Source organism: Lissotriton helveticus, chromosome 3_1 (genome assembly GCF_964261635.1).
Source record: "Lissotriton helveticus chromosome 3_1, aLisHel1.1, whole genome shotgun sequence".
NCBI classification, from domain to species: Eukaryota; Metazoa; Chordata; class Amphibia; order Caudata; family Salamandridae; genus Lissotriton; species Lissotriton helveticus.
In genome coordinates this window covers 941,457,510-941,472,748 of record NC_136061.1, presented here as the reverse complement: position 1 = coordinate 941,472,748, position 15,239 = coordinate 941,457,510, and positions in this window count along the sequence as shown.

Below are 15,239 nucleotides of genomic sequence, written 5' to 3'. Positions count from 1 at the left end.
CCCATCATGGATCACTTTGAGCTGGGCTGGATTTATCAAGTACACCTGGATATTTTTCTCCTGGAAAGGTTTTATGAGCTGCCTTAGCCTCCATCCTCTCCACTGTGATGTGGCAGAAATCTGGGTGCACAAAGTACGATATCTCCCCGCTTGTTCTCTTCAGGTCTTGCCTTATCTTGCCTTATCTGATATTGCCTGGCGGAGGAGAAATTTACCAAAGTACACAAGGATCGCAAGTGGCTTGGCTCCTTCCCTTTCTTGTATCCTTGGTTTGAAGGGAGTGCGATGTGCTCTCTGGTCTTCTGTTGCCCGATTCCATTCTGACAACTCGGGGAGCGAGGACTTAAATAGCCCAATTATGTATGTCCTGGTGTCTGACCCCTCTGTGATCAGTAACACCCTGAGATTGTTCCTCCACTGTCTGTTTTCAAACTCCTCAAGTTTCCATTGAATACCTTTAATTTCGGAGCCTTTTGCTTCCACTTGGATTGCAGCGACTGAAGCCTCTGCTTCCGTAGAGCCAATTCTTGCTTCTAGATTGATCACCCTTTCCCCTATGTCCACACAAGATTTGGAGAGCTTCCTAACAATGCCTTGCATTTTTCGGAGAGCAGCCTGCGCTTTTCGGCTGTCTTGGCATGTTTCTTCCCTGTGTGATAGGATATCCTGATGTATTACTTCCAGTGTAGGGGGGACCAAACGAGCCTCTGCGGGGATTGTCCCAGACGAGGAACCGGACAGCTGAGTCGCCGATGAGTAGTCCCATTTTAAGTCCTTTCTTTCTCGTCATTGTGTACTAAGTCCCTGGTTATTGGGTTTTTTCACTGTTATAGGTTGTGCCTTGTCACTATCCTCAGGGTCAGTGTCTAGGTTACTTGCCTCTGATGACGTGCTAAACCCGTCCTCCGACCATTCTGCCCCCTCTGAGACTGAAAAGAAACATTTGCTTGGCTTTTTATCTATTTCTCCACTGATTTTATCCCCTGCTGCCAGGTCTGCTGCCAGATTCAATTCACTTCCCCAAACCACTATGTTGGTTTTATGAGCTACATTTTATGTACTTTGTTGTGCCTCTGGACATTCGGTCATTATCTTAGGGCCGACTTCTAACTGTTCTAATGCCATGACCACTGCGCCATGAGACTCCGGGGAAACCAGAGGTGCCTCCTCCGAATCCACGATTTCACCGATATCCTCAATCTCAGCGGTGGAGGCGCGCACCCCGCTTCCCTCCAACCCTCGCAGGGAGGGGGGTGTCCAGATGCCTACCATTAGCCACAGTCCCTTTCAGCAATGGTGAGTCCGGGATCTCCTTACGGCACACCTCCTGATTTTGTTTGCTGTTCTCTCCGATAGCAGCTCCTGACTGTGTCTCCTTCGGGCGTTGTAGGAGCTCCACCACCGAAGGGCCGGCAGGATGGAGTTTCCCTGCTCCCCCGCCTCTTCCGCTCTTCACCACTTGAGGCTCAGCGCTGGGAGTCTGAGGGTGCACACGTCCGAGGTTTGATCCAGAGATTCATGCTCTGCTGGGTTTTGTCCTCATAGCTTTCGACTTCCCAACAATATAGATGCAGTGGCAATCGCGGCTGCTTCCGGACCCATTTTTCCACGGGTCCAGGACAAACGATGTTCCAGGCGGAACGGATGTTTCGTTGTAGCGCGCTTGAGAATCCGTATCCCGCACTCAATCCTGTCGGCCTCGTCTTTGCAGCAGCGGCTCCGGGATCTTTGCATGAGGAGCCTCTTAGTCTGTAAGCGTCTTGCCGGGTTCCACTGAGCTAAGTAGCCAAGAATCACTAGTGCTGCTGTCGGCCTCCTAAGCGGCCACCATCTTGCTTCCTCGAGCCTATGAATCAAAGACCTATCCCATTAATGATAGATACGACACCATGAGGTAGAACTGTATGTGCTTGCCATTGAGCTGGACCCCAAGAATAAACCGAGTGATCTGGAGGAATTTGCAAAACTGTCCATAAGTCTTACCCTCGGGGAAGTTTAAGTTGGAGTTAAGTATATCGAAAAGACTCAGAAAACGAAAACTTTAAATCCCTTTACCACATACATACCTCAAGGCAGACTGTGTTTCGAGTGCGGGAAGTGATCATTCCTGAAGAGAAATAGGTTTCTTGGGGATTTGGGGGCAGTAATATGCACAGAAGGAAAATAACCTCCTCCTCTAAATAAAACATCATCACCAACGGAAGAACAGTGCAAACACTTGTACATACTAGGTGCAAACAAAGAGTAGTAACATGACACTTCGTTGAGGCATATCTGATTATTAAAGACCTTGGAGGTGCTTGGATAACCGGCATTCGTTGGGACAGAATAAGCTATCTTACAGCTACAATTTCTGAGAAAACAAGAGAGCACATACTTAAAGCCAGAGTGAACATAATGCCCAAATTACTGGTACACTTAAGTTTGGGTACTGATAATAAACAATTCTGTCAACGTTTGGAGTCCACTTTGAAGAAAGTCAGAAATCTGGTAGCAAAAAGCCAGTTTTTCTAATTTAGAAAAATGTGTAATCCTCTCAGAAATAGAAAGACTACAAGGGAGAAGAGAGAAGCTGGGAAACAAAGATGTCCTGCCTTTGCATATGTTACAATTCCATCTGATAAAGTCAGTGACATAGATACAAGATAGGAAGGACAAACGAATTTTAGAGCAGCTTTACATGAGGATCCTAAACTAGTAGAAGCCATATCTACTGCTAGGGAACCCTCTGCAAAAGAAAAGATAGCATCATATTTTTGCTTTCCAAAACCTGTCTTATATATAGTGATACCAGACAATAGACAAAAACACCTTGATACTAAACCTAAACCTTTTAAGTCTCAAATTCTATTTATGGCCCATTAATATTTTGGGGTGGTCAGCTTGGAAGAGACAAAACTGAGAACAAACGATTTATTGGCCTGGAATCTTTATCAACCTCTTCTTGAGAACATAAATATATACTTGTCTTAGTAGACTATCGTGCAACATAACCATATACATCTACTTATCTTAGATATAAGTTATTATAGTAGCTAACTTTGGGCCAGATGTACAAAGTGTAGGAATAACAATTTCCAAATAGCGATTTTATCCATTTATTCCCTGTGAATGAATCTTTTAGTTTCATACGTAGTGGGTCACAAATCGGACTACTTCATGAATATTAAAAGGGTAGGTCAGAGTTTGTGAGCCATTAGGAATGCCTGCCATCACATGGATGGTGGCCTGCTGAGGTCAGCAGATCACCATGTCTGTGATTGCCTTTGAATAAAGGTTTTTTTTGTTGAAATGCAACTCGCTTTCCTTAAAGAAAACCAGAATGTGTTTCAACAATAATAGTTTTTTTTTTTTAATCAATTTTTTAAGAGCAGGCAGTGGCCAATGGGTCTACTACCAGCTCTTTAATAATGTTTTTCAACATTCACAAAGGTGAAGGAGTTTCATGGGGACCCCTTCCAATTTGCGAATGCTTTATCACCAACTTTGAGTTGGATGTAAATTATTATGCTTTTCTGACCACACTCCCATCACAAAACCTTGATACATAACATTAGAAATTGCTATTTGGAAGGGATGCATTAAACAAGCCCCTACCAAATAGCTACAAGGGATTTTATTTGTTCACTAAGTACACTTAATTTTGTTTATGTCAGTCATGCGGTCATCACTTAATTAGACCCTTTTGTATCCATAGGATGACTAGTACATTCAAAATGTAGTTCAAAAAGTACATTTAATGAATCATAAGGCGAGGAGAATGGTCATGAATAGCTTGTCAACTCGAGACGCTGAAGGATTGCATTGTCGATATCGTATTCCGTGTGATATACCACGACTTCAGCCTGTCAACTATAAATTCCTGAAAAGGTTCATTAACTGCCGCAATACTGATTGAACATCATTGCCATTACGGATCCTGTTGACGAACAAATATTCAAAATTGAAGACCAGTCGCATCTGCGCTCAGTCTTTAAAAGGGGCTTTCTTTGTGAAAAATACTAGTCCTGATGATGGTCTCTTAGATGTGAACAAGGAAGACCGAAACGTCGACAAATACATCATCTCCACAGCATTTGTGCATTGAAAGAAACCTTTTAACATTTCTGAATTGGGTCTTCTTTGACCATGATTGGAGTTGATGACATGTTGTGAATTGATGTGTCAATGTATATATACAGCTATTCATGACCTTTTATTGTATGATTAATTCAAGTTTATCCCCATGATTCAGATCTTTTGATTCTTTCAAATATTATTTTTTCATGATATTACTGATTTGCTGTGTGCTCTTTTCCATTCTCCTCGCCTTATGATTCATTAAATGTACTTTTTGAACTACATTTTGAATGTACTAGTCATCCTATGGATACAAAAGGGTCTAATTAAGTGATGACCGCATGACTGACATAAACAAAATTAAGTGTACTTAGTGAACAAATAAAATCCCTTGTAGCTCTCTCTTTACCTTAAACATTTACCTTGCCCAAGCCTACAAGGGTTTATTGGGTTACCCCGAGTCTACTCATATCCTTCTAAATAGCGACATCTCTACACCCAAACTGCGATTTTGGAGACTTGCAGTTTTGGTTTTTATACATCAGGAAAAGCATTTGTGCCATCTCAAACGGGACGATTTTGCAATTCAGGCTGATTGCGATGGCAAAAATGCTTCATACATAAGGCCTTTAGTCCTGGAAATCATAGCAGAATTAATAATAGTCACATATCCACTTGGAATAACACTGACCTTTCAAATTGTTCAGAGATTTGGTGACGCTACTGAGTCCATCAATGTTGACAGTTAGAAGATTCCTGTCAGACTCCATTTGGCAGGGGTATGAGGAAAACAGCGCCAACTAGGCCTTAGCCATAGCGGCTGGGATCATTTGCCTCTAATGCGCCTGGGTCTCGCTTATTAAGGCTCTGCTAAACTGGACCAAGTACAGCACTAGACTATCAGTTATAGCAATGGCACCTGTCACAGGCTTCTCAGGAAGTGTGAGGATACTCAGTCTCAGAACTCAACAATTACCCAGCAGAGTCAAACTTTATTTGTCCAATCCCATGTTTTACTTTTGTAAAGAAAAGCCTTAATCTACACACTTAAAACATAATACACATGAAAACAGGAAATAGGTACAAATAACACTCTGGTGCTCGGACTACTGCATCTTGAATAATGCCTCACTTCTCCCCCTCTCCTGGATGCCCCACCTTTGATAATTCTAGGAGGTTCTCCCGCTGGGGACTAGAGTATCTCTTGGGCATGCATCAAGGTTCTGGTGTAGATTACCCTTTTGTTCAGTAAATCACGCTCAGTTAATAAGAAAAGTCCCTTTTCAGCACAGTCTCACCACAGTTTGGACATCACAGTCTGTTCATAGAGCCAGCGAGGACATAAAGCACACGTCTCCTTTCGCTCCCACGTCTGGGAGAAGACACGCTTACTAGTGTCGGCATAATCCCCTTTGGGTATGATTCTTGACTGAGGAGCCACAATCCACGTCAGGCACAGTTCTTGTCCGCAGAGGCAATGACCGTTGTCCACAATCTTGCCTGGAACCCCTAAAATGCAAAGACTGTACCCATGGTCCTCGAGGCACGCAGATCAGCTTCCATAGTCCTCGTTCTTCAAGCTTACTGACAAACCACTGAGATCAAGCTGCTTCTGGTGCTCCTTGGATAGTCACAAATTCTGCAGAGGTGGGCAGGCTCCCTCCCTTTTTCAGCAGGCAGGTTAACGTCTAGGAACTTCAGATAAAATAAACAGCTTTTTCAAGAAAGCAAGACTTCAGGTGATATCCCTTCTCCTCTGGGAAACTGGCTGTTAGACACATAGTAGCTCTGGTTGCACAGTAGTAATCTGCGCACTCTGTGGAGGACTCCCTTCCTTGGTCAAAGAGAACTTGGAATTAGAACAAGTGGGTCAGTGGCTTCCACTTTTATACAGTCAAAGCTGGCAGGCGATGTGGATTCTCTGTCTGCTTTCAGACCCAGTTTGCGGTTGCTTTTCTTTCAAGTGTACTCTCTGGCTGTTTTTGGACATAGCCGTTTTGTGTTGTGATGCTACTCACAGCAAGGTAGTGTTGTATGGCGTTTTAGGATCCGAGCAAAATTTCCTGATTCATGCCCTTATATAGGTACAATGAAAAATTTCCTTACTTTCCTTTACTTATTACTTGGAATGTGCGGGGTCTGGGAGCGGTGCAGAAACGTCACAGGGTCCATTCCTTTCTCCTCAGACAGCAGACACAAATAGCTTTTCTACAAGAATCGCATCTCACGACATCGGAAGTGCACAAGCTGAGAAAAAAGTGGAGGGGCACTATTTACTCCACATCATACTCTGCTTTCTCTAGAGGGGCGACTATCTGGGTTCGCCACGGGACACCCTTCGAAGAACTGGAAAGGAGGACGGACGATCAGGGCAGGTATATACTAGTTAAGGGCACCCTCGATGGCACACTGATAATCCTGGGCAGTATATACTCCTCGAATTATGAACAAGACAAATTCCTTCACAAGGTGGGGATGGCACTATCAGACTGGGCTGACATTCCCTGGATACTCGGGGGGACTGGAATGCTGTGTTGGATCTGGACTTAGACAGGTCGCACCCCCCCCCCTCCAGGCGTCGGTGCCACAAAGCTGACTGACACATTTGTTACATGGGCGGACGGATGGGGACTGACTGATTGCTGGCGTACACTGCACCCCTCCTATAAAGAATACTCCTTTTATTCCCCGGTGCACGATTTACACACCCACATAGACTGCTTCCTATGTTCCCGCACTCTGGTTACGTCAGTTGGCCCCTCGGAGTATCTGGCAAAAACTTTTTCGGAGCATAGGCCCCTAGCGTTCACTCTCCACTGGGGAAGAGTGCCGACCCCGGAACCAACCTGGAGACTTAACCCACAGCTCCTAGAAGACGGACCATTTCGGGCGACACTGTCGGGCGCCCTAACACACTACTTGGAGGACAACTGGCACTCCGCTTCCTCTAATCTGGTGGTATGGGACGCGATGAAAGTGGTGGTGCGGGGGGTAGTGATAAGTCAACTAGTGGGGGCCAGAAAAGAAATTCACAAGAAATTGGGCGAGGTGGAGGGACGACTAAAGGGGCTTGAGCGAGAGGCGAGTGTAGATCCAGAGAGAAAGAAGGACCTACAAGAAGCATACATTGACCACACAGAAACGTTAGAATCCTTGCGCAATGTCGATTTTAAGGCATATCTGCGGAGACAACACACTGAAGCTGACCGTTCTGGGGCCCTCCTGGCGCGTTTGGTGCGGGATAGGCCGGACCCACCAACAATTACACAAATACGTAACCCGGCGGGCACCCTAGTACAGACTCAATCCGCCATTAACCGGGCATTCCACGACCACCTGAAGGCACTTTACGCTCCTACAGGCCTAGACGACTCTGTGCAGATAGCTGAGTTTATGCGCGTTCTCCCCTTCCCGACCTTAGCAGCAGACATACAGAAAGTGATTGAGGGACCTATCACACAACATGAGATATGAGCCGCGATGAAACACTTAAATAGAAATAAGTCGCCGGGTATGGATGGGCTCCCGGTGGAGTTTTACTCGGCTTATGCTGAGATTCTGGTGCCGGTACTGGAAAAGACTTACAGAACGGCGTTTGAGGAAGGAAATTTGCCGAAGTCAACCATGAAAGCCCTGGTAATCTCCATACCTAAGCCAGAAAGGGATGTCTTAGAATTAACGAACTATAGACCTCTATCCATGTTGTCTAGAGAATATAAAATATTGAGTAAAGCTATTGCCCTGCGGATCCAACCTCACCTGCCCGCTCTTATACACCGAGACCAGTGCGGATTCCTCCCAGGGCGTAACACCTCCCTGAATACGAGACGCCTGCACGCATTGATGGCTGCCTCACCAACGGAACTGAACCGAGCTGGGTGTATCGCACTGGACCTGAAACAGGCTTTTGACTCCCTTTCCTGGCCCTTCATGTTCGAAGCTTTGAAACGCTTTGGTTTCCCTGCTTCTTTATTGCAATGGATTAGGTTGCTATACACTGACCCCACCGCCCGGGCACGAATGGGGCGACATGTCTTGGCGGAATACCCAGTGCATAGGGGTACCCGGCAGGGCTGCCCCCTGTCCCCAATGCTGTTTGTTCTGGCGCTTGAGCCCCTAGCCATTGCCCTCCGCATGCGCACCGAAAAGTTGGGTATTCCAGTGGCAGGGACAACTCACTTACTATCCGTCTATGCGGATGACATGTTGCTTTACCTATGGGATCTGGAAGCGAACCATACACAATTGTATGACACATTCCACAGGTTCGGAAGAATGTCAGGATTGGCCATAAACCCAGATAAATCGGTCGGCTTTTATTTTTGGGCTGCACCTCACCCTCCTTCCATATCCTTCGGGGCCTATCGGATCTCGGTGGCGCAATCCACCTTTAAATACCTGGGGATTCGAATATATAGGACAATGGAGGACCAGATAGATGGTAACATCTCCAGGGCCATTACCGGACTTCGCAGCAGCATTGGGTTCTGGACCTCATTACCTCTGTCTGTCATTGGTTGCGTTGCGATAGCCAAGATGGTCATGCTTCCTCGCCTGCTGTATTTTTTTGTTAACCAGCCAGTATGTCTCCCACAACAGGTCTTTAACACAATAGACACCCTGCTGATCATTCTCATATGGGGGACGGGCAGACGGCGGATAAGTCTCCGTAAACTCCAGCTTGGTACCAGACTGGGAGGCCTGGGAGTCCCAGACTTCCAAGGTTATTATTACGTAAGTCAGCTCCAGGGGTTGTCATTCTGGCTAGCAGGTAGAAACCTCCACGAGATTGGCCTCGCGACGGACCGATTAGATCGGGGAGAATTACATAGTCTACTGTTGCCAAAAAGTAAGGTACCACAGACGTGTCACCCATTACTTCGCACGGCCCTCACTTGCTGGAAGAAGGCGCTAGCGTACACTGCGTCAGCAACACCCTATGCAGGGAACATCCCCTTATTGGGTATCCCAACACCACAGGGAAGACTCACGAGGCAGACACTGCACCATTGGACGGAGAGTGGGGTAGCGAAGATAGGGAGTTTTTTCGAAGATGACACACTTCTGGATCATGACACCTTTGTACAAGTTACGGGGACCTCTGACAGACAGTACTTGTTGCATGCCACTGTGTCCCACTATATTCGGACGACATGGGCGCCACAACGAACTCAACCACCTAGACACAAGCTCGTACACCTGATATACTATATGGGGACGGGAGGTCACTTGGTGCGTTGGTTATATACCGGGATTAGAGCACATGCAGCGATGTCCCTCACCACATTACGGGACACTTGGGCACAGGATACTGGGGAGGAAATACCTGAGAATATGTGGCGAATTGTACTCGAACACGCTAAGAGAGTCTCACGGAATGTAAAATTTAAATCTATTCAGTCTATGGTTCTTCATAGGGCGTACCTAACCCCGGAGAGGATCCATAGGATGTTTCCAGACTCTCCCCACTGCTGCCCTAGGTGTAGAGCAGACGAGGCGGGCTTCCTCCATATGCTTTGGGCATGCCCACCACTGAGGAGATATTGGGGGAAGGTATGTCAGACACTGAGAGAGGTAACACACATGTGGATACAGGAGACAGCCGTGTATTGCCTAATGGGAGCTCGCCACCGCCCTAAAACACTGAAAGTCAAACTGAGATTTATAGATCAAGCACTTCTCTTGGCCATCAGAGTAATCACCATGAGATGGAAATCCCCCAGGGCGCCCTGTGCGGAGACATGGAGGAGAGATGTTGTAAAATGGGGCCAGATAGAGAGCGTCACCCTTAAGAGAGAGGAGGACACTGGGAGACGGAACAATCCCATAGCTATGGAGTGGGAGGTCATGCTACTGGAATTAGATAGACGGGACCTGGCACTATCCCAGGGAGATAGACCACAGGCCACACACTGAGTAGAGAGGTCTGAAGACACTCATACCAAGGCCAGATTTGGAGTTTAGGTTTCTGTAGGAACATAGTAAGGATGTAGTCGGTACTGTAGACCGGAGAATCACACCAATTAGAGACTCTTGCGCCCAGGAGGTTGGGGGCGGGATGGTTGGGGGGGAGGGGTCTTCTTCTTCAGACACATGTAAGGATTTAGAAGTTCTCTGTAAACTTTCCCGAGGATAGGTGTGCAACGTCACACGCCGAGGGGCCATTTTGCAAATATAGAAGTTACGTGGATTTGTACCTATTGAAGGGGATTACTGCTGTATGATCTACTGGTGGGGTGAAAATAGAAAACCGTGAATGTTAGACATGCGATGTTTATAGGTGTGTTTTACCTTGTACGTGCATTCACGAATAAAGAATTTAATAAATAAATAAATGAAAGGTGTGTGCATCCCAGGCCATGAAGTCCTGCTCAACCGAAGCCTACGAAACCTACCCACTTCAGAAAAAAAATCTGTAAAATTCATAAAGATCAAGTGAGGGAATTTGATTGGGGTTCCTCTCACTTTCAGCATAAGACTTCAAGGGACGCATTCTACCACATGGAAGTTTTTCTACTGCGATTTTCACCTTCACTGCTATAAGACAATGTTTTATTAAATACCCGGCATACCAATAATAAATACATTTTACAATTCATTCTGTACTGTATAGTATAAAATATAAAATCCTGCGTATACATAAGACCAGTAGTTTAATTAAACAGTTAATATGATTAATAAAAGATAAAACATGGGGAGAAATCATAGGGGGGCTTCCTTCAATCAGATACAATTACACTAGGCTTTCTCTGACTACCATAATTCACCTTTTACCCTAGAGATTTATCATATCGTATATGGGCAGTAACCTAACCCACTCCCTTACTCTCAATAGTCGGAGGGCGTTGCGCATTATCTCTCCATCTCTTGATGGGGCCCAAATTCTCGTGCCCAACTACCTCATCTTCCTACCTCTCCTTATATAAAGGGAGGATTCCAAGTTATATATCCCTAAGAGGCGTGCAAGCCACATTTGAAAAGTGGGGGGAATTGGGTCCTTCCATCCTGCTGCTAGGAGTATCCTGAGAACTGCTACACATATAAAAACAAGGGATTCATCTTCCTTACTGAGGCTACTATCATACCCCATTAACATTAGGGTAGGGGATAGGTCGATCTTAAATCCTAGCAGCCCCTCCTAGAAGATCACAATCTCTCTCTGAATTACACTTAGTTTTTCACATTGATAGAACATGTGTATTAAATCAGCTGGCCCTTCAACACACCTCGGACATTTGTCATCTTCTCTCTTACCCCAATCATACAATTTAGCTGGAGTAAAATAAAGATTAAATAGGGTTTTATAATGTTGGGCTTTCTAGTTAGTCAAACGGAATAGCTTTTCTGCTAAATGCAGCGCTTTATACATATCTACATCAGTATCATTTAATTTAGTTACCCAGGTAGCTTCACATTTTTCCATGTCATCTTGTGAATTCAGGAGCAAAGTACTGTATATCATCTTTATTTTGCTTCCACGCCCTACTAAATACTCAATAAGATTAATTTTACCCCCCGGAGAAATCCGTGGCCTAAAATCTGATAGATTTTTCTGGATTTGTATAAATTTGAAGCCTTGATTTGCAAGGAGCCCAAATTTCTGCTGTATGCCGCTAAATCCCAACATTTGATTTGATCTCCTTCCTATATATCACCAATTTTTCTTATACCTTGTTGATCCCAGATCCTCCCCATCCTATCATACAATAATTGCGGCAGTACAGTTGTTTTCCAAAGAGGGGTATAATAGTTTATTTTGGGATTGCCAAAGTTTTTTGTACTTCCTTCCAAACCTCCCATGCGTTTACCATTAACTTTTACAGTATTTTCTTGCAATATCCCCTGTCTGTTTTACGGAGTAAAAGCCCTATGGCCTCTCTGCCTAACATTAGCTTGAATATTGGTGGGAGGGTGTGATTACTTGCTGCTATAATCATTTGGTTCCTTTCTGGGTCAAGTAGTATTGCCATCTGACTCAATAGACAGGACCACTGATAAAATCTAACATTCGGGATTGCAGGCCCTCCCCTTACCTACGAGAGAGATAGATATTTTATGGCACGTCTAATTTTCCCGTATTTCTCGTATAGATTCCTTACCGCTCCACCCATCCTCCCCGTGATTACTAGGGTTGAGGTTATCCCCTTTTTAGGGCCCTAGTTTTATGCACCAATGGTCAGTATCTTACATGGCTCTGCGGTTCGGCACGGAAAGTCGTGTACAGAACTGACGTAAGCATGCATGGGTGGCGCCTGGGTGGTCTCTGTGACGTCATTCCGGTGCTTGCGATGCCAGTGACGGACGTGGAGCTGCACGACGCCACCTGCCGACACGCAGGGGTTCTGCTGGGCGGAGGGGCTTTCCGGATCCAGTCTGGCGCCTGGGGAGTATTCTAGGGTAAGGAATCTATCACTAACTAATGTCTCTTACAGATATATCGTTACACAAGTAGTAACTTCTGCTTTACTGACTGTTACTGTTCCCAGACACATGAGTTACTTAATAAATTCACATAATGTGCATCAAATACTTCAAGCACTAAGGAAATTTAACACAAAACAGCGACTCACACGGAAATCAAACCTCTTCAAGCCTAAAGACAAAATGTGTAAAAACAATGCCATGACTCCAATTGAATACCAGCATGAGAGACAAAAAACAAGCTTCCTGCAAATTTTCTCATTACTTACGAACTGCCAGGAGCAAATCCACGAGGCAACAACGCCGCACATCACCCATCCGCCCAAACAGTATCAAGAGGTAAACAATCTGCTTAAATAGCCCAGGCCTTAATTAGATAGTGAACCTGAGCCAATCCCGGTGAATGTGATAGGGAATTGAAGGATGAGTAGTGCAACAGCTGTTGAAACTGCAGCAAGCAAAAGAATTGCGAAGGTGTAGCAGCAGTCATGAACAGGAGCCAGATGGACCAATCCTTTAAACGGATCACCCATGGACGAGTATTAAGACCTACTACTTTGTACAAAACTAAAGAAAACATTATTCAATTGTTTTTTAACTAAAACCCAGTGTCACTGATTTGAACAAGCAGGCCCAACATAGCAATACACCATAAAGGATGGGGAATACTGAATGAAGCACTGAGTTTGAATAACTGAACAAATTCAAAAGTGGCCCATCCTCATGCCGCGATTAGCAGGAGAAATGTCAAACCAATTGGCTGGCACTACCATTCAACAATAAAACACTCAGAACGCCAAAAAGTCTGTGAAAGCCAAAAATAGAAAACCTATGGCGAGCATCATTAATCCAGTATTGAGCAGCATTCCATGTCTGCTTAACTGAGAATTTATCTAAACCCAAAGAAGACTGAATTAGTCTACGCAAGAGTAAAAGCAAAGCTAAGCCTCTGAATCGCAAAGGAGCCAAAGTTAGAGCCCCTTTTTATTGTTTACCGCACATATGGTACAAACCTCAAAAGGCTACAATAAGAATTATTGAAAAATGGTAAGCATTCAATTTACGCAGAACAGAGTATATCAAACATTGTACATGAGCCCAAAGGTACCAAAAACCTTGTTTTTCATATAGCGTTGCACGCTAGCAACATACACACACTATTGAATGTACACCCACTTGTGCCACACGCCCAAAACTAGCACCACTTACAAATATTTATTATGTGTCAATACAGGTGTTAATTTTACACTCATCCCTGACACATAACAAAATTGCATGTGAGAGCAATGTTAAAAAACACGATCTGAAAGCAAATGTTAGCATACGAACGATAGGGAAACAAGTGACATAAAAGCCTACCTTACATTAGGGCGACAACTGCGTTGCTGAGCGTCGTAGTGTAGTAGCTGCAGCACAGGAAGGACCTGAACAAAGGGGTTCAAGACAAAAATGGAAGTGGGAAACTGAAACATTTTATTATTCACCTCTTTTTCTTCCATACCGCCAACTTAACTTTGGCGGTTCCCCCGCCACAGTAGCCTCCACATAAAGGCACATCGTAATCAGGATGGTGTGAATTTTCGTTGGACTCCCTCCGACAGCCGCTTCTGTCTATGATGCTGTTAACGCAGAGCAAGATTCTGGCAGAGGCAGCAGGACTCGGACTGGCATCCCTCATATACCCACATACATCTAAATACAGCAAGTAGACTGCCATCTCGATGGGCGGGAAGATAGTCAAAAAAGTGACGGTGGGACCTGACCCGCCAACATCGAAATCAGACCCGTAGGATAGCAGGATCTGCCATAGACTTTTTTAGTAGATCAAGCAATTCTATGCAATCTGTTCCATTAAAGCTGGGCTTACTTATGAAATTCTATATACTGTTTGCTATTCTGATTCAAGCATAACTTAGAAATATCCAGTGCTGGACAATAACTTGGGTAATATAGAGGAGAGGATGTGGCTAACGGCTAGAGCGGTCGACCTCGGACCTGGGGAACCGGATTTGAGTTTGAGTTTATCTGTAACGAAACTGGTGCTCATGTAAAGCGCTCTGATACCCGATGCCTCGGGTCTAGTTAGCGCTATACAAAACAAATTTTTTTTTAAAAAAATTGATTTCATAGTTGACTCATCGATCATGAATGGGATAGATCGGAACAAATACAAGATTTTGGGTAGCATAGTAATTTTTAATACGTTGCCCCTACCCGATTATTGAGAGATGCATACCATCTATCCTTTTTAGATCCGCTGAGATTGATTGCACCAGAGGGTCAAAATTAACCTTTATTATTTTATCAATTGCTGGGCTAATTCTGACTCCTAAATGAAATGCGCATTCTATACATCTGAAATCATTCATTTTGATATTATCCGTACAGACTATGTGGGTCTTGCTTTCATTTAACAGATAACCAGACCTCTGTCCCAATTCCCTGGCTATCTCAGTGATTGCACTGATAGCTCTAGCTGGATCCGAAGTTAGTATAGCCAGGTCATCTGCATATGCCACCAACTTGCGCTCAAAGCCATTGATGACTATAGGCTTGATGTCTTGACACCTCAGTAATCTTGCTATCAGTGGATCAATATATAGGGCGAACAATATTGGTGAGCAGGGACAGCCATGCCTTGTCCCTCTAGAAATAAAGATATTATCAGGGCTGTCCCCCATTAATTGAATTTTGGCCTTTGAATCCGAATACATTGCCCTGATGGCCTTTGATATTCCTGGGCAAAACCCCTTTCGTTC